This window comes from Patella vulgata, chromosome 5, assembly GCF_932274485.2.
Source record: "Patella vulgata chromosome 5, xgPatVulg1.2, whole genome shotgun sequence".
Classification (NCBI taxonomy): Eukaryota; Metazoa; Mollusca; class Gastropoda; family Patellidae; genus Patella; species Patella vulgata.
In genome coordinates, this window is record NC_065883.2 from 51661023 (window position 1) to 51681909 (window position 20887).

The window sequence follows — 20887 nt, forward strand, 5'->3', positions numbered from 1 at the left end:
ATCAGCTGGATCCCTAACGTGCAGGCCTTCATGTTCGGAGCCCGGTATTGATTGGACGAAAAAACCCTAGGCCCTGTGTACATGTTGGCGTGCACGTAAAAGAGCGCTTGACATTTGGAATTCAATTGCTGTCCGGGCAAAATTTCCCACAAAGCACATTCTACACAATATAATAATTGAAAACCCCGCTTTTAACAATCTCATATCATGCCGACACGTACACCCCATTACATTGTTCATATAATGTTTTATGCCATTTTTAGCAAAACTATATATCCTGTTTTGAGACGAGAAAAATGGCCAGAACTAGTCGTTCCTCAGTGGAAAATATTACCTTTCAATCGAAAAGTTTATTTATGGTTTATATTCCCTGTATTGTAAGTTGTGTATACGCTAGAGATGATATTGGCTATGCCTGTAATTCCCCAATCCATTTTCATCCATTTGAAATAAAATATTGTTTACAAAAAAAAGTGTTTAGTGTTAATTGATATAAAGTGAGGACACAAACCCCAAACTATCATCGACAGTATTCATTGTTTTATAGCCAACCACAGATTACAGATCACAGATCACTTTTTGTGAAGTAATTAGTATTATCATGATTCTTTTATCCAGACGCACTGTGAAAGAGATATGTAGCGTCTGGGTAACCGAGAGGCCAAATCACGTGAAAAACACATTTATTGTGTTGTGTCATGGGCAACTCACAAATTCAATTTCAAATTAGCTGACGAAGAGAAGGGAGCTTGTTCTCTTGAGGTAAGTAGGAATAGATTTTTGATTAATCATGTATTGTTGTGGCCAACTATGTGATTTTTCTAAATTTTTAATTTTCTATTTTGTTGTACTATTTTCAAAGTTGTGTTCGTATTTAAAAAAAAAACTCTGTATAATAATGGACTTTGAAGTAAAACCACCAGCACAACATAAATATAGTGTCGGCGGTAGCTCACAGAGGAAAAAATCAACAATGTTTGATAGTAAACATTACCTTATTTAGCACCAAATAAGCGGATGAACAAGAAAATCACAAATTGTGAAAACCCGGATAACAGACAGAAAATATGTTTTTGAAAAATCAAACACCCGCGTTCTTGTCCCCATGCACCAATGGGAAAGAAGAGTAAAAGACTCTGTTTCATGGCTTGAAACAAAATGTGCCCCATTAAATTCTTATAGTAAACAGACAGTATAATAAGTGACTGGTTGGGTTTGATCTTTTTGTTTTAAACATGTAAAACTCAACCAATTTTTCATTCTAGTCTCGAGAATAATTTCATGCAACAAAAAAGGTGGTAATTAAGGACCATGGTAATGGAGATTGGAAGTAAGCAAAATCTAGTATATGTTACAGGTGAGCTTTTCTAGTGTTTGAGTATATATTTAAAGTCCTTTTCTAATATACGCCCACATAAATATCATGTGGACGTTTTAGGCCTTTGCCCCCGAAAAAATTGAAATGAACTGCCCGACAAAATGGCCCCTCTTTGTACACAAATTGTGTTAAAGTATGCAATACGAAGGTTGTGGTAGAGGTCACAATTTTTATTCGATTCTGATGAAACTTAAAATATATATATCTTTATATCCAAAAGATCTCCGCCCCTTTTGATATTTGGCGCATTTCAGACATAAATTTCTGGATTATTACCCCTGATTGTACAAAAAATCCTGTTTCTTTTTAGCTTGTTCTCTATCCATCTCTTGCAAAATGTGGGTGTATCCTGTCTGGCAGCCGCTGGTTTTCCAATTTTGATGCAACCTTAAATTTATGCTTATATCACAAAGATCTTGGTTCCTTTCGATATTCGCGCATATTGGAGCGTAACTTCCTGAATTATGGCCCTTGATCGTATGAAAAATCGCGTTTTAAGCTTGTGATCCCTCTATAGAGGTAAATTTTTATATGCCCACATTTTCATATGGACGTATATTGTTGTCGCCCCTGTCCGTCCGTCCATAATTGTTTTATAGGTCACAATTCTCACCCGATTTTTACGCTCTACACCTTGATTGTTTTAAAATTGATATATGTTGTTTATATTAGTGAGATGAAGAAGCCTATTTAATTTCAATAATTTTCATTTTTAACTTCTAGAGTCATAGCCCTTGTTTCACTTTGTTGAACTGTGTGAACGCTCTAATGCCAAAAGTTATCATCCGATCTGTAAGGAATTGATATGCATCGTTTGAATTAGTGAAATGAAGAAGCCTATTGAATTTCAGCAATATCCGTTTATTAAGTCTAGAGTTATGGCCCTTGTTTCACTTTGTTATGGCCCTTGTTTCACTTTGTTATGGCCCTTATTGTTTCACTTTGTTATGGCAAAAGTTATCATCCGATCTGTATGGAATTGATATGCATCATTTGAATTACTGAGCAAAATGGCCATTCACTGTGTATGTGCGAAAAAAAAGCCAGCTACCATTTAATTTTCGTACGTTAGTTACGCACGCTACCCCCACTGTTTGCTTTTAATCCTCTAATAAATACTAACATTTCCAAATGTAAATTTCAGTATTCTGGTCAAGTACATGTAAGTGGGAATAATAAGATGTTGTAGATAGAACATCATAATTTTAATATTTTTGTGTCTCTTCAGGAGTATGATGGCTCAACGTATTTGCAACCTGGGTTGGAAAATGATAGATTGGCAATAACAAGGTTAGTTTTTAAATCAATAACTAACCCACTCCACTTTTTATTGCAGCAATGTGTTAATTGCGAAATTCTATATAAATTGTCCTAATTTGTAAATGTACAGCGAGACCCTGACAGGGACCAGGTGTGTTGTCTTAATCAGTATTTTTGACTATATGAAAAACTTAACTTCACGCATAACTTATGGAATGCCCACGATTGCCAAAAACCATTAATTTCTAACTTACGAAATACCCAATACTACCAAATATAAATTTCTAATTTCGAAGGCAAGTTCTGTCCCCTCAATGGCGCTTGCATTGTTTACATAAGATGTTATTGGTTCTGGCAGAATGGTCCTTTTTTTCATTTTAATACCTATCGACACTAAATAGGAAATAATTTTTACCTACAAATACTTCAAAAGTATTTATTTTTCTAATATATAAAAAAAAATGTTTGAGAATTTAATTTGTCGGTGGAAAAATGTTAATACTTTGGGCTCATTAAGTTGCATTGATGTCATCCTTATCAATGAGGACTAAAACGTGATAGTACACACCCTATGCATTTCATGAACAGTTTTCTTTTTCAATTTTAATATTTTAATAGATTTCAATTGCAGTTATTGAATCATGGTAGTATAATGTCAGATATTGTAAACTTTATTATTTTAACAATGTATTACAAATAGATGGCCAAATTTTCTTGCCAATACACAAGGCCTTTTGGCTTTAATAGTAATAGCAGGAGGACCGTACTACACGTCAATCAAAAATCCACAAGATAAACCTGTGGACAAGACAGAAAATAGGTATTGCACAAATCAAGTGAATAGATCCAGGGGCCAGTCGTAAGTGTCCACTGTGCTGTACAGTCCCGGGCCTGTTATGTTACAGGCTTCACTAAAAATGGAAAAAAAAAAGATTTACAAAAAGACGTAATTCAGTATTATCAATCTAATATTTGGGAAATTCATAAAATTCTTTCAGCGCCTACACTTCAAAAACCCAAAAGGCCCTTTGTTGACTACATTACATGTACTAAATAAGGACGAAAGATGCATGTGTAATCGTTTTTTACCTAAATAAATAATTCTGATTAAAACGCAATAATTAATAAGGGTAATTCAATGTAAAACATTAGTGTCGTGCATCGGTCAGCAGTCCTCATATGTTGTCTTCATTTGTATATAAATTTACAAATATGTTGCAAACAACTACTACTGCCAATCTGCAGCTAAATACTGTAAGTATATAAGGGAATGAGTTGTAAAAAAACAAATCTTGTAGTATAAATTTCTGCTGATTTCTACAATGAAATGCCATCACATTGTCATTTTTTAACAATAATTTAAACATACATTATGCAAGAGCTAAATTTAGGCTTCAGATGTTATAGAATTATTAATTAAACTTTTATTTACATAAGCCCAAAATCTACTCTGTTGACCCTCGGATGACTTGGTCGATACAGCTTGGATTTAAACAGTCGTCCATTTAAAATTAAATCAATAAATGGCTGACCAAGCTAACGTTTACCGTTAGTTGGTGACCTTAGTTCCGGAAACTGGTGATGAAAGACCTCCCAAGAGAGGGTATCATTGCCATTGAGAATGTTACTTGATAATCGAGAATATGTGGATGGAGTTATCGTCAATCAAACGATCGGCAATTCTCATAGACAGTGCAGACACAGTTAATGCCTTTTTCTAGCCCAAACTTCCAACAGTGACAACTACGTTCAGAAAAAAGTAATTTCCAAGAAATTTTCAATATTTTCTTTTTTTATCGTCTATTTTTGAATTATTATAGCAAGAATTGCAAACTCTTTATTACTTTCTTAACTAATGTATTTTTAACTTTAAGATACCTGCCATAGGTCACATTGCTTTTGATTACCACTTACTCTCAACTTACAGGAAGTTACATATATTTTTAAAGATGCACTATTCAAGAGCTAAATCTGCCCATTGCAGATTTTTATTTTGGCTTCAAATGTTATATAAATTATTATTTAGAAATTTATTCACATGACAAGCCTATAATCAACTCTCTAGACCATTGGATAGCAGAGATTTAAACCGACTGAAATGTGATCGCCATTTAATGATTTAATTTAAAAATTTAGAAGTGAGACTTAGTCTCAAGTAACATTCCTACGGTAATAAACAATATTTGCCAAATCTTGTCAAATCAAACAGTGATAAAGTAATTTGAATGAAATTTTCAATATATAAATTTTGAATTATCTTTTTTGAATCTTATAGCAATAATTGTCAGCTCTTTACCTAAATCTTACATAATGCATCTTTAAGTCAAATCTAATAGTTAAATGACTAACTTAGGCTTAATATTTCCTTTGTGGACCATCTTGACAGTTGGAAAGGTCACCACTTGGCTGTTCGAGTAATTGGAAATGTCACTACTTGGCTAAATTCTCCTCCCTCAAATTTCATGCGAAATCCTAGTGAACAAAATATAACCATGTGTTATTCTCAAAGTGACTAAGTAAATATCTCTAAGACATTAAACCCCATTCCACTTAAAAGAATAGGTTTGATTTGATTCTGATATACATTGACTTTTAGTGTAGATTTCTATTCCCGTGACAAGACGAAACAGGTGTAAATGTTTTTGTATTTTGTATGCAGGTTACTATTGGTAACCTACTAATTTACTAACTATACTACCATACAACATGTTACATACCAGATAAGTTTATTGATGTTATAAAACGTCATTTTTACAGCCCAGATTGCATTATAGAGACCATCCACTTTGTCTGATTTGTATATAATTGACAGACTACAAGAGGTGATCAAACAGAAGAAGTGTTGTGACAATGTTGATCTGTTTAGATTGTTTGGTCTTATTCCGGAGAGAAATTCTAGAGACAAGTTTAGCTTTTTTCAATGCAGCCGTTTGTCTACACTTAGTTGTTTCCGATACTCAAAAACTGTTCAAAGAGTTCATCTGAAAGAAGAGTATTTGTAGTTTCTGAAGATAACATTATGAATTATCATTTGGATAATTAAGATGTCACAATTCTATATATAAAGTTCATCAGTTTAAAGAATGTGTGATATTGTTGATCTGTTTGTGTTGTTGACTTTTATTCTAGGAGATTTTCTGAAGACTTTTGGTCATTCCCCACGCAACAGTTTTAGCGACCCCTGGTGTGAGCTTTCTCATGTTTTTTCTGATATTCTCACAATCTGTGTCTCTAGTTTATCTTAAAGGGTAGTTGTAGGGTGTGAAGGTCAACATTTGTCAGTTACAGTTTACAGCCAGATAGACAATATAACAGAGGATGAGGTTTATGGCAATGTTGTTTGTAGTCTTGTTGTTTGATTTACTTCTTAGAGATTTACTAGTGATTCACACTATGGTACAGACCTTTCTTATTTTGGTTTAGTTTGTTTCTAATGTGTGCACATCGTTTCTGATTGCTTTCTTCTGATTCCTGGTGAGATATATCTTAATCTCTGGATCCAGTTATTTCTTATGACTGGTAGTTGGCAGTCCATGACTAATCTATTTTCTTGATCACTAGTTATCTTAAAGAAGGGGAGTTTTAGAATTCAAGGTATATTGTGTTCCTGTAAGGTGTAACATTTGTCATAACCTCATATCCTAGCTATATATGATAAAGACAAGATAACACAAGATGGAGACCACTCAAGATGGCTGACTTCTGATTTACAGCCTTGATGGTTTTTATCAGTTGTTATAAATGGCCTATTAGAAGCCTGGTGGATTCAAACGGTGTAAAGTATGGAAAGACAGACAATGTGTTCTGTTTAACAAAATAGAAAATATTTAGGCCTGTAGAGTCCTGTAATCTGATTAGAAATCTTTACTAAAAGTCAATGAATATCTCAATCAAATCACATCTGTTATATTAAATGGAATGATGTTTAACATCTTCATGATACTTATCTTATGTTAGGTTGTTTTTATTTACTATAGCTACGTGGACAATACAGCAGAGAACTGTGGGATTTCAGCTTACCCATATTTACTTTCTACTGCCAATTTAATTGTTGTTTTACGTACACTCAGTGAGCATGGGAGGATATCAGTTTTTCGGATGATTTGAACAACTAGGTACACTTTCCTCGTCAGTTCACCACAGACTTTACCACAGTCAATGGGGACTCGTGCCAGCAGAATCCATTATGTTCTTTTCAGCCCATGTCGAGATTCAAACCCTTACGCGTAACCAAATTATTAAAATACAGTAAACTTTACACGAAGATCCAAGTTAGCCGAAGACCTGGTTCAGCTCTGAACGTATGTATCATTATGTCCCTGTATGTTCACGAACCGTCCTATTGAATCCTTGTCAAAATAAAATCGATTCCCAGTCAATTTTACTGCTAAATGGGCTTGTGTCAGTCACTGAACGCATGAACACTGTAAAGGAATATTTTAGTGAGAAAATAAGACCTTGCTTGACTTGCTAGAGTTGGTATGTGCAACACAACATGCTGTTAAAAATGTCTCCCCTTCTACTAAACGGCTTTGGTGGACGCCATTGAGGTCTATATGTGGGGTGGCGTACGGATTTACGTGGCTCATCCATATAAGATGAAACGAATTTTAGGTAAGCTGGGGTGGGGAAAAATTATAATTGTCTAAAAGCTGAGAAATTTAGTAAATTATTGCTTTGCCTCGCCCAATTACAATCTATTTTTTTTTCAAAAATGTCAATTTCGTTTTGTCTTATATGGCTGAGTTGCACAAATTTGTTGTTGCTCTGTATTTGGATTTCAATGGTGTCAGTCAGGCTGTTTTGCCGAGGGGAATGTATTTTTAACAGCATGTTGTGAATATACTGCCGATTCGACTTAGATCAAATGGACCGAACATTTTGATCCGAGTTGAGCAAAGATCCGACTTAGGAAATCTGACTTATCCGCAGAAATTTAATAAGAAAAACGTACAGGATCAAAGAGTCCAAACGATTTGATCTGAGTTGAGCAAATCGGACTTATGTGAGGTTTACTGTAAAATTGAACAATATGTTAGTCCTGAAATGACCTTGTTTGTGTTGAGTGGACATTAACCCCCCCCCCCTCTCTCTCTCTCTCTCTTTCTCATGTCTCCTTACTGTATATATTTGTAAATATATAAGCTTACACTTGCTGTACATTATTACAAATACATAATATCCCTGTGTCACCTTACCATTACTGTATATAAATAAGATAATATCCCTTGTATTGTCTCCTTAAAAATAAATTAGTTAATAGTTTAATAAAAGAGTTGGCCTTTCTTGCTATAGTAATTCAAAAATAGATGATAAAAAAAGAAAATATTGAAAATTTCAGTCCAATTACTATATTCTGAAGGGAGTTGTCATTGTTGGGAGTTTGGACTAGAAATAGGCATCAACTGTGTCCACACTGTCTACGAGGATTGACGATCGTTTCACGGGCATACAACTCCACCCACATATTCTCGATTATCAAGTAACATTCTCATTGGCTATGGTACCCTTGCTAGTAGGTCTTTCAAAACCAGTTTCTGGTGGTGACGTCAGTGACTAACGGTAAACGTTAACTTGGCCAGCCATTTCTTGATTTAATTTTAAATGGACGACTGTTTAAATTGAATCTGTATCCAAGTCATCCAAGGATCTACAGAGCTGATTTTTAGCTTGTCATGTAAATAAAGTTATAATTAATAATTTACATACTCAGCCAAATTAAAAACTTGACACTCGGGATTTTTGTGACTAGATTTTTAATATTTGGTTTAAGGCAACTTATTTAGTGTTATGTTGTGCACAGACGACCTTGACATCAACAGAAAGCAAGAATACGTCTCGCCGAAAGTCCTTGACATTGATAACGTTCGTGATGTCACAGTACCCCCCAAAATGAAATTCACATACTTGGAGAACAATCGGAATAAAGTGTTTAGTAACGGTTGTGGCCTCCTCTAGCGTCACAACGTCTTCTCATGGATCTCAGAACATTAGTAAACACTACTCGAGGAAGACGTCGCCACTGCTCAGCAAGAGCATGTTGAAGGTCCTGCGATGTCACGTAACGTTCACCTTGTCTGCGGTACACTCGGACCCTGCCATCGGCAAATCTCAAAGTGAATCGAGATTTGTCACTAAAGACAACCGAATTCCACTGTCTTTGAGTAAATCTTATGTGTCTTGTGGCCCACACAAGTCGGTTATGGCGATGAAGAGGTGTCAATATTGGTCCATTATAGGGCCTCCGAGCTCGAAGACCAGCAGCCTTCAACTGATTTCGAACAGTTTGTGCAGTTACCCTTCCACCAAACATCTCTCTACTTGTGGAGGTTGCAGTGACAAATCTGTTTCTAAGATGACGTAATCGTATTGCTTGATCTTCCTGGAGTGACGTCACACGTGGCGCTCCCGCCCTTGGGCGGTCGGCAATAGTTCCAGTTTGAAGCACTCTCATTCTAAGATTAATTATTGTCTGGCGTGAACAATTAAAGGCTCTTGCAACAGTGATCACAGACTGACCAGCATAGAGCCTACCTATAGCACGTAGACGTTCTACATTTGAAAGGCGCGGCATTTTCTAACAAAGATGAAAATAACAATTTTAATTTGTTTTTCCAGTTCAAGTTACGTGTTCAGTTTAAGCAAACTTGCATCGATTGACCTCACGAGTTTGTGTTTGCACGTGTTTTTCAGGTTTTTCATCTTTATAGGCTCAAAAGTCACGTGATCCACATGACTTTACAATTTTATGAAATTAAAGGCTTCTTACTACTTACTATCATTAGAAACACTTTAAAATTTATTTGACTTACCAGAAAAAAAAATTTGTTGAAATTCATCAGTGTCAAGTTCTTACTACTTACTATCGTTAGAAACACTTTAGAATTTATTTGACTTACCAGAAAAAAAAATTTGTTGAAATTCATCAGTGTCAAGTTTTTAATTTGGCTGAGTATATAACATCTGAAGCCTAAAGAAAGTCTTGCAATAGGCAGATTTAGCTCTTGCATAATGTATGTTTAATGGACATATTTATAAGTATACAATGCTCCTTGGCTCTGGTCGCTTCACAGTATTTATTTATAAGTATATAATATCCCTTGTCTCATACTGTATATATTTATAATTTATGTTACCTATGTTTAAAATTTCAGTATAAAGCTTTCTAGTTTTGTTTCTCATTATCAAATAGTTTCTGCCAATTATAAGCCTTTCGTTACCGAAATATCGTTAGGCAGTTTTCTACAAGTCATTTTGGAGGTTTTTGACTGTAAAAGTGCCAATTATTATTTGACTTTCATAAATGTTTTACCATGTGATGCCCAATGCCATTTATGATTTCATAAAACTAATTTAACATTTTTATTATCACTGAAGTAATGTCAGTTTGTGAAAAATATTGTAAAATTTTAGCTATTTACAATCTACTCGGCATATTCATATTTTTATACGCCCACATTGAAATGTTGTTGTCACGTCTACAATTGCTTTCAATTTATACAATGTTTTAGGTCATAGTCGATTGAGTCGACTGGCGTGGTTTCGAATCCCTGGTTGTACGTGACAAGGAGTAGGGTCGCCTGTCCAACCTCATGGGTTTTCTCCGGTTCCACCGGTTTCCTCCCATTGCTAAAGACCCCTACGCGCAAGCGAATTATTGAAATAAAATTAAATCATGTTAGTCCCGAAATTACCTAGTTTGTGTCGAGTGGATGTTAAACCCCATTTCTCTCTCTCTAGGTCATAGTCGAAGAATCCTATTGATTTTCAACAATTTCCGATAATTACTACCAGAGTTATAGCCCTTGATCACTTTGAAAAATCTTGTGAATGCTTTAGAGATCATAGTTATCATCTGATTTATTTTATATTTATACAACTTGTTGATGGTCATGAGACAAGACTCCTATATATAATCGTTTTTAATGACTTCAGAGTGAAACACATGGTTTAAGGTCTTTTAAACGAACATGTACATGTATATAAACATGTAATAAACCTGTAGAACTAATGCATACGATCTAAATAAGGATGTATTAATCGTTTTTAAATTTCTTTTGATTTCATATAATCTAGTTTTGTCAATGGTTATTTATTGTCCCTGTGTGTCATGCTCATGTGGAAATCTGTATAATGGTTTCGTTGGTATAGGAAGGGATATCAGTTTAAGGTTAAACTGGCACCGATGAAGACTGTCATCACTGCATTGTAGTTCTAGTTCTAATTGTAATTTATATTTTAAAGCATACCACGGAACTGTCTATTGTACTAGTTGATTAATTATAGAGTATTACACGACCGTTGCCAATTCCAGCACCCCGAGTTGTGTGATAGCGAGAGGTGGTGAATATTCATTACAATAGCTATGTCCGTCTTCATTAGCCCAGTTTAGGAGCAGAACAGTAGGACGTTAAACCCCATTTCATTTCATTTTTAATATATATAGCTTGTGATTAAGACATAACACATTTTCCAAGCCTCTGTCCGCCCATTTATCCATAGTTTCTTGTGAGCACTCGACAGACTACATTTATCACCCAATCTTTTTTATATGCCCACATTTTCATGTGGACGTATATTGTCATCACCCCTGTCTGTCCGTCCGTCCACAATTGTTTCTGAACACTCTACAGGTCACAATTTTTATCCGATTTCAATGAAATTTGAGATGTAGGTTTATCACCCTAAGATCGTGGTTCCTTTTGATATTGGCATGTATCGGACGGTAACTTCATGGATTATGGCCCCCGATTGTACGAAAAATCACATTTTTAGCTTGTGAACACTGTAGTTATCACAATTTATATCCGATACGGTTTAAACTTGAAATGTATGTTTATAACCCACAGATCTCGGTTCCTTTCGATATTCGCGCATATCGGCCCCTGGTTGTACGGAAAATTGCGTTTTTAGCTTGTAGACCCTATGGAGTTCACAATTTTTATCCGATTTAAAAAAAACACCTGAACATATCACCGTTACACTCTAAGGATGCCTGAGTTTGAATTTCGTAAAAATTGTACGGAAATTGACGGACACAATAGTGTCAAAATATTGTGTATCAGGGTTGTGGACCCTCTGGAGGTCACAATTTTCATCTGATTTTGATGCAACTTGAAATGCATGTTTATAACCCAAATATTTTGGTTCCTGTTGATTTTCGTACATAACAAATCGTAACTTCCTGAATATGGCTTCTGATTGTACGAAATATCACGTTTTAGCTTGTCCCTCTAGAGGTCACAATTATTATCCGATTTGAAAAAAAAAAGTTCAAATATATCACCGTTTACACCGTAATGTTGTCCCGAGTTTGAATTTCATGAAAATTGGACCATTACTGCCAAACAAAATGGCCGCCCCTCTACGAAAATAGTGTAATCATCTGGTATATCAAGGTTGTGGACGCCCTAGAGCTCACAATTTTGATCCGATTTTGAAGAAACTTGAAATGCATGTTTATAACCATGGAAAGATCTTGGTTGCTTTCGATATTTGTGCATATCGGATTGTAACTTCCTGAATTATGGCCCCTGATTGTACGAAAAATGGCATTTTTAGCTTGTGGACCCTCTACAGGTCACTATCTGATTTACAGAAACGTTCAAATATATCACCATTACACCGTAATGTAGCTCGAGGTCGAATTTCAAGTAAATCGGACAAAATAGCCTCCCATTGTACGCAAATAGTGTAAACATCTGGTATATCAAGGTTGTGGACGCTCTAGATTTCACAATTTTGATCCAATTTTGAAGAAACTTGAAATACATGTTTATAACTCACAGATCTTGGTTCCTTTTGATATTTGAGCATATCGGAGAGTAACTTCCTAAATTATGGCCCTTGATTGTACAAAATTTAGAGGTCACAATTTTTATCCGATTTAAAAAAAATGTGTCAATATATCACCGTTATACACTAAGATCTTGGTTCCTTTTGATAATCGGGCATATCCGAACGTAACTTCCTGGATTATGGCCCCTGATTGATCGAAAAATCGCATTTTCAAATTTTGTGTGAAGGGTTTGGGTTATTGACAAGATGAACTCTTATCAATACATGTACTCTATCTTCATTAAAAGTTGATCTGCAAAACGAGACTTCGTTTATTATTGTAGAAATGGTACTTAGAAATTGAGAGTATTTAGCACTTTTTCTTGTCAAAACTTCAAACATTGATTACTTCGCTCAAAATAAAGTAATTTGAATAAAATATTCATTTTTCATGATCTATTTTTAAGTTATTAAAGCAAGAAAGGTGAACTCTAAGATTTGCGTAATAATCTTTAAAATGTATTTATCTATTTTGTCTGAGAGAAGAACCTCCCCTATATCTGTTATAAATAGTTCAAATAACATACCCACTCTCCATCACACTACAGTAAGAGATTAATTGTAAAGCATATTCATTTTGGGGACCAAGAAAATCGAATAGTTTGGCTTCCAATACTGACTTAGTTCAAGGAGAACTTTTGGGACTTTTAACGTCTGATACCCACTTGTCATAGGTAACACCTGTGTAGCTGACGAGGGAAGTGTGTATTTTGGTTCTTTGGATGTACAAAGAACCAGGGTCCATCCATGTCACATTGACGAGTACGTAAGTGAACTCTCGACAGTCAGAATTAGAGTAAAGTCTCCTCCCTCAAATTTCATGCAGAATTATAATGAATAAAATATAACCATGTGTTAGTCTCAATGACTTGAGTAAATATCTACAAGACATTAAACCCCATTCCACTTAAAAGAATAGGTTTGATTTGATTTGGATATACATTGACTTTTAGTGTAGATTTCTATTCCTGTGACAAGACGACACAGGTGTAAATGTTTTTGTATTTTGTATGCAGGTTACTATTGGTAACATACTAATTTACTAACTATACTACCATACAACATGTTACATACCAGATGAGTTTATTGATGTTATAAAACGTCATTTTTACAGCCCAGATTGCATTATAGAGACCATCCACTTTGTCTGATTTGTATACAATTGACAGACTACAAGAGGTGATCAAACAGAAGAAGTGTTGTGACAATGTTGATCTGTTGAGGTTGTTGGTTTTACTGGAGAGATTTTCTAGAGACATGTTTAGCTTTTTTCAATGCAGCCGTTTGTCCACACTTAGTTGTTTCTGATACTCAAAAACTGCTCCTGTAGTTTATTTGTAGTGTCTGAAGATCGACATTATGAATTATCGTTTGGATAAATAAGATGTCGTCATTCTATATATAAAGTTCATCAGTTTAAAGAAACCGATTCTCCATATCTAAATATGTGTGATATTGTTGATCTGTTTGTGTTGTGACTTTTTATTCTAGGAGATTTTCTAAAGAGTTTGGTCATTCCCCACGCAACAGTTTTAGCGACCCCTGGTGTGAGCTTTCTCGCTTTTTTATCTGATTCTCACAATCTGTGTCTCTAGTTTATCTTAAAGGGTAGTTGTAGGGTGTTAAGGTCAACATTTGTCAGTTACATCTTACAGCCAGATAGACAATGTAACAGAAGATGAGGTTTATGGCAATGTTGTTTGTAGTCTTGTTGTTTGATTTACTTCTTAGAGATTTACTAGTGATTCACACCATGGTACAGACCTTTCTTATTTTGGTTTAAACTGCGTCTGATGTGCACACTTTGTTTCTGATTGCTTTCTCCTGTGGTGATTCCTGGTATCGTGCATATCTTAATATTCTCATCCAGTTAATTATTATTACTGGTAGTTGGCAGTCCATGACTAATCTATGGTTGTGGACTTGGATATCTTTCTGGTCCCTAGTTATTTCAAAGAAGGAGTTTTAGAATTTGTGATATATTGTGGTCTTGTAAGGTGTAAATAGAAACGTGTCATAACCTCATCACAGCTATACAAGATGGAGACCACTCAAGATGGCCGACTTCTGATTTACAGCCTTGATGGTTTTTATCAGTTGTTATAAATGGCCTGTTAGAAGCCTGGTGGATTAAAGTATGGAAAGACGACAATGTGTTCTGTTTAACAAAATAGAAAATATTTAGGCCTGTAGAGTCCTGTAATCTTTACTAAAAGTCAATGAATATCTCAATCAAATCACATCTGTTATATTAAATGGAATGATGTTTAACATCTTCATGATACTTATCTTATGTTATTTTGAAACTAACACTAGGTTGTTTTTATTTACTATAGCTACATGGACAATATGGCGTAGACTGTTGGATTTCAGCTTACCTGTTTTCAGTTTCTACTGCCAATTGCTCTTTTACATGCATGACAGTGAGCATGGGATGATGGATTTTTCCGTCTGATGCGAAAAACTAGGTACACTTTACTCGTCAGTTTACCGCAGGCTTTACCTCTGCCAATCGGGACTCGCGCTAGCAGAATCAGTTAGGTTCTTTTCGGCCCACGTCGAGATTCAAACCTGGGTCATTCTAATCAGGAATAAAGTTCACTAACATGATGCGCGTGAAACAATAAGGTCTGTCATTGAGTCAAGTGGCTAAGTTTCGATAACCCGCTTGTAATTGACAAGGAGTATGGCCATTGGTCCAAACTCATGTTTTTTCTCCTGGTCCTCTTGTTTCATCCCACTGCTAAAGACTCCTACGTGCAACCAAATTACTAAAATAATATTGAACCATAAGTTAGTCCTGAAATGACCTCGTTTGTATCGAGTGAACCCCTCCCTCTCTCAAGTCTTCTTACTGTATATAAATAAGATATAATATCCCTTGGGTCTTGTCTCCTTAATGTAGTTACTGTTTCATTACTGTATATATTTATAAATTATGTTACCTATGTTTAAAATTTCAGTATAAAGCCTTCTAGTTTTGTTTCTCATTATCAAATAGTTTCTGCCAATTAATAAGCCTTTCAATACTGAAATATCGTTTATCTTAAGTAGTTATTTTTAATAAGGGTTTCATACTGCGTTTAAATCAATATATAAATAACAAGAATACTTGTTCAGTTGCGGAGAAATAGGCGGTTTTCCACAAGTGATTATGGAGGTTTTTGACTGTAAAAATGACAATTATTATTTGATTTTCATCAGTGTTTTACCATGTGATGCCCAATGCCATTTATGATTTCGTAAAACTAATTTATCACCGGAAGTAATGTCATTTTGTCCAAAATTGTATTTTTAGCCTCGAAAACATTTTATTATAATCGTTTAAAATTATGATTTATTGGCTATGTAGTTTTTGGGTCCTAGATTAATTTTTTATTGTCAGATTTGTATAAAACAAAGTGTATATGCTCTGCTGTGCAAAGTCTTAACTTATTTGTTACCGAAAATGTTTTTCTTTCGGTACAGCACATGACGTAATTTTGACAAAAACTGCCTTTTTGACAGACAGGAACGTCTTTTCAGAAGCAAATATTAATTTTTACAAACTTGATATATCAAGATGGATGACCCTACTTCAAGTGGATAAAACGTTGAACTCAGTTCTTTTAATTTCAATTTTGTATTTCTGCCATTTAGATTTAATGGTGAAAAAAGTTGTAAAATTTAGCTATTTACAATCTACTCAGCGTAGTGTATTCATGTTTTTATATGCCCACATTGAAATGTTGTTGTATAAGGTCATGAGACAAAGAATCCTTGATTTTCAACGATTTCCGATAATTACTGCCAGAGTTGTGGCCCTTGATCACTTTGAAAAATCTTGTGGATGCTTTAGAGACCATAGTTATCTGATTTTATATTAGTATGCACCATGTTTATGGTCATGAGACCGAAGACACCTATATTGATATTTATTTTCAATGACTTTTGATACCATAACTAGAACAGCTAAATCCATGTTATTAAATGTTTTGTATGCTAAACATTAGCATAGGGCAGAACTAGAAGCCTGGATGATTTAGCTGCTGTGGGCGTATGTTTCTGTGCCTGGCAACCTATCTTTGAAAATTTTCTCGTAACTTTCATAAACCTGTAGAACTAATGCATACAATCTAAATAAGAATGTATTAAACGTTTTTATACGCCCACATTTTCATGTGTACATATATTGTCGTCGCCCCTGTCCGTCCGTCCGTCCACAATTTGTTTGTGGACACTCTACAGGTCACAATTCTTATCCGATTTTGACGAAACTTGAAATATAGGTTTATCTCCATAAGATCTCGGTTGCTTTCGATATTGGCATGTATTGGATCAAAACATCATGGATTAAGGCCCCTTTTTGTCCGAAAAATCACGTTTTTAGCTTGTGGACCCTATAGAGGTCACAATTTTTATCCGATTTTGTTGCAACTTGAAATGTAAGTTTAAAACCCAAAGATCTCGGTTCCTTTCGATATTCGCGCATATCGGACCATAACTTCCTGAATTATGGCCCCAGATTGTATGAAAAATCACGTTTTTAGCTTGTGGACCCTATAGAGGTCATAATTTTTATCTGATTTAAAAAACCGTATTATTATATCACCGTTATACCCTAAGGATGAATGAGTCAGAATTTCGTGAAAATCGGCCCGAAATTGACAAACAAAATGGCCACCGTTATTTCTCAAATAGCGTAAAAATATGGTATATCAAGGTTGTGGACCCTATAGAGGTCACAATTTTTATCCGATTTTGTTGAAGCTTGAAATGTAAGTTTATAACCCAAAGATCTCGGTTCCTTTCGATATTCGCGCATATCAGACCGTAACTTCCTGAATTATGGCCCCTGATTGTACGAAAAATTGCGTTTTTAGCTAGTGGACCCTATAGAGGTCATAATTTTTATCCGATTTAAAAAAACGTATTATGTCACCGTTACAACCTAAAGACAGCAGAGTTCGAATTTCGTGAAAATCAGCCCAAAACTGACAGACAAATTGTAATTTCCTGAATTATGGCCCTTGATTGTATGAAAAATCACTTTCTTTTTAGCTTGTTCTCTATCCGTTTCTCGAAAACGTGGGCGTATCCTGCCTGGCAGCCGCTGGTTAAATTTCTTTTCATTTCATATCATCTAGTTGTTTTATCAATGGTTATTTACCGTCCATGTGTGCCATACTCATGTGGAAATCTGTATAATGGTTTCATTGGTACAGGAAGGGATATCAGTTTAAGGTTAACATGGCACCGATGAAGCCTGTCATCACTGCATTGCAGTTCTAGTTCTAATTACAATTTATATTTTAAAGCATACCACGAAACTGTCTATTGTACTAGTTTATTAATTATAGAGTATTACACGACCGTTGCCAATTCCAGCACCCCGAGTTGGTGTGATAGCGAGAGGTGGTGAATATTCATTACAATAGCTATGTCCGTCTTCATTAGCCAAGTTTAGGAGCAGAACAGTAGGACTTTCCAATTCCAGCACTAACTACAAACTATATCATCAGATCTGTATTAAATTTATATTCATAATTTGAAGTGGTAAAGCAAAGAAGCCTATTGATTTCCAGTAATTTCCGTAAATTCTAGAGTAATGACCCTTGTTTCTCAGTGGAATTTAGATGGATTATTCAAATTAGAGAAACAAGAAACCTAAGCTTATAGATATGATCAGATCTGTATTTCATTTATATGCCTTACATAAATTCGTAAAACATAGAATTCTGTTGATTTTCAGCATCACTAATGTACCAACTAAAGATTTTGCCTTGTGACCATATGCTTCGTTGCATGGCAATATACCTTTATATAGGCCAACCATTCATATGTAAGAGTTTATACATGTATATAGTTTGGGCGAATATAGTTTTCACCCTGACCGACCACCGTAATGTCAGTCAACAATAGCAATGTAGGCCACAGCTTTCTACAGGTATTTGTCATGAGGACAAATCCTATCGATATTCAGCTTTCTTTGATTTTTTGGTGGGGAGTTACCCTCACCCCTTCCAATATATAAAGTAGTTCTTAACATAATTTTTATACGCCCACATATTGATAAGGACGTATATTGTTGTCGCCCCTGTCCGTCCGTCCACCATTGTTTGTGGACACTCTACAAGTCGCAATTCTTATCCGATTTTGACGAAACTTGAAATATAGGTTTATCTCAAAAAGATCTGTTGCTTTCGATAATGGCATGTTGCTTTCGATAATAGCATGTATCGGACCTTAACTTCCTTAATTATGGCCCCTGATAGTACTATTTTAAAAACTGTTTGAATATATCACCGTTTCACCCTAAGGATGGTTGAGTTCGAATTTCGTAAAATGTTAGTTTAAAACCCAAAGATATTGGTTCCTTTCGATATTCGCGCGTATCGGATCATAACTTTCTTAATTTTGGCCCCTGATTGTACGAAAAATCAGGTCTTTAGTTTGTGATCCCTCTAGGTCACAATTATTAGACGATTTTAAAAATATCACCGTTACACCGTAATTTTGATTTGAGTTTGGATTTTAAAACCATTCCACCATAATGAATGTTGAATTTGAATTTCAGGAAAATTGAAATGGAACTGCCCGAAAAATGTCCACTCTTTGTACGCAAATTGTGTAAAAATATGCAATATGAAGGTTGTGGACCCTCTAGAGGTCACAATTTTTATCTGATTTTGATGAAACTTAAAACATATCTTTATATCCCAAAGATCTGTCCCTTTTGATATTTGTGCATTCAGACCATAACTTTCTGGATTAATGCCCCTGATTGTACAAAAAATCCTGTTTGTTATTAGCTTGTTCTCTGTCCATCTCTTGCAAAATGTGGGCGTATCCTGCCTTGAAGCTGCTGGTTCAAGCTTGTGAACACGATAGTTCCCACTTCTGGAAGGCATAAATCAACCTTACCAAGTTTTCCATCCAGATAAGCTGCTGTCGAGACTGCTACTTTTTTGGCGTTTATCCGTTTGTAACAGATCTGCTCAAATTTGATCTGAGCCATTGTGGTCAAGAGTGTACGAATAATTTTATATCTTTGATATACAGCTGTCTGTGTCTTTCCATTCCCTATTAACAGGCCCTCCTGTATACTATAAAAACCTTGTGGACATGGTTGTGGCAGAAATCTTTAATGTATTTGTTTCGACTCTGGTATGAATCCTGTCAATATTAAGCCTTCCGCAACTTTCTGTTCTGTATTCCCCCCCCCCTCAACGTTTTGCAAAAAACACATGAATGTGGTAGAGGGTACAGTTCTTAACAGATTTTTTTTTCTTCTGTAGTCCACCCGTCCGTCAGTGTCCATCCGTTAACAGATTTTTTAAATTAGTATGAAACATTGTTTCAGAGCCGTAGCCTACACAGCTCTATTGGGTTTTAACCCCTAACGACTTTCATCGAACCACAACCTTGCGTTCACGAGTAATCCCTCTTTTCCACAAAACCTTGTTGACGCAATAGAGGCTACAGTTTTTAAGAGTTTCTTTTCAAATTTGATTTGAAGATTTGGGTTTATGAGAAGATGAATCCCATCAATTTTTACCGCTTCCATTCCGAAGTTACATCTCCTTGTCCGAAAACTTTAATCTTATCGAGTACGTTTTCCGAATACCTTGATAAATTTTTAGAGGCTACAGTTTTTAACCAATTTTTTTTTTTTTCAAATAACTCCTTTGTCATAAAACCTTAATGCGATAGAGGCTACAGTTTTTAACAAAAAAATTGTCAAATTTGCTGTGAAGCATTTTGGTCATAGGAGGATAAACCCTATGGTTCATGAATTACCTCCGCCCCCTCCCTTCGCCAAAGGTTCATTTGATATAGACTAAAGTTTCAATTATTTTATTTCTAATTTTGTGTGAAGGGTTTGGTTATTGACCAGATGAACTCTATCGATAATCTGATATCTTCATTATTGTAGCAATGGTACTTGGGAATCGACTAAAGTTTCAATTATTTTATTTCTAATTTTGTGTGAAGGGTTTGGTTATTGACAAGATGAACTCTATCGATACTCTGATATCTTCGTTATCGTAGCAATGGTTCTTGGGAATCAAGAGTATTTAGTTCAGAATAAATTAATTTGACTGAAGTATTCATTATCTATTTTTAACTTCTTATAGCAAGAAAGGTGAGCTCTTATATTTGCGTAATAAGGCCGTGTAAAATTGATACCCAGTTTCATCTCCCCATGCTCTGGGTAAACCTAAGAGAGGTGCGGTAAACACAACACAAACTTTTACAAGGCCTTTATACACTGAATTTGGTATGCTTTCTCATTCATATGATATACACTTGAGGTTTTTTTTCATGCAAACAGCTACAATTTATAAAAGACTTAATAATTTATGTTAAACACATCTGAATTTATCTTTTATTTTGACTTTCATATCCCCCCCCCCCCCCTCCCCCCGGACA

The 20887-nt window shown here is 35.2% G+C and overlaps 1 long non-coding RNA gene across 1 annotated transcript in view; it reads left to right on the plus strand.

The window, feature by feature from the left end:
• The first annotated feature begins 700 nt into the window (after nucleotides 1-700).
• LOC126821220 (uncharacterized) overlaps nucleotides 701-20887 on the plus strand; it is a 29055-nt gene continuing 8868 nt past the window's right edge. Inside the window, exons 1-3 of the long non-coding RNA XR_007680361.2 lie at nucleotides 701-762; nucleotides 1266-1357; nucleotides 2607-2668. This is a non-coding gene — a long non-coding RNA (uncharacterized LOC126821220). The remainder of the gene's footprint in view (nucleotides 763-1265; nucleotides 1358-2606; nucleotides 2669-20887) is intronic.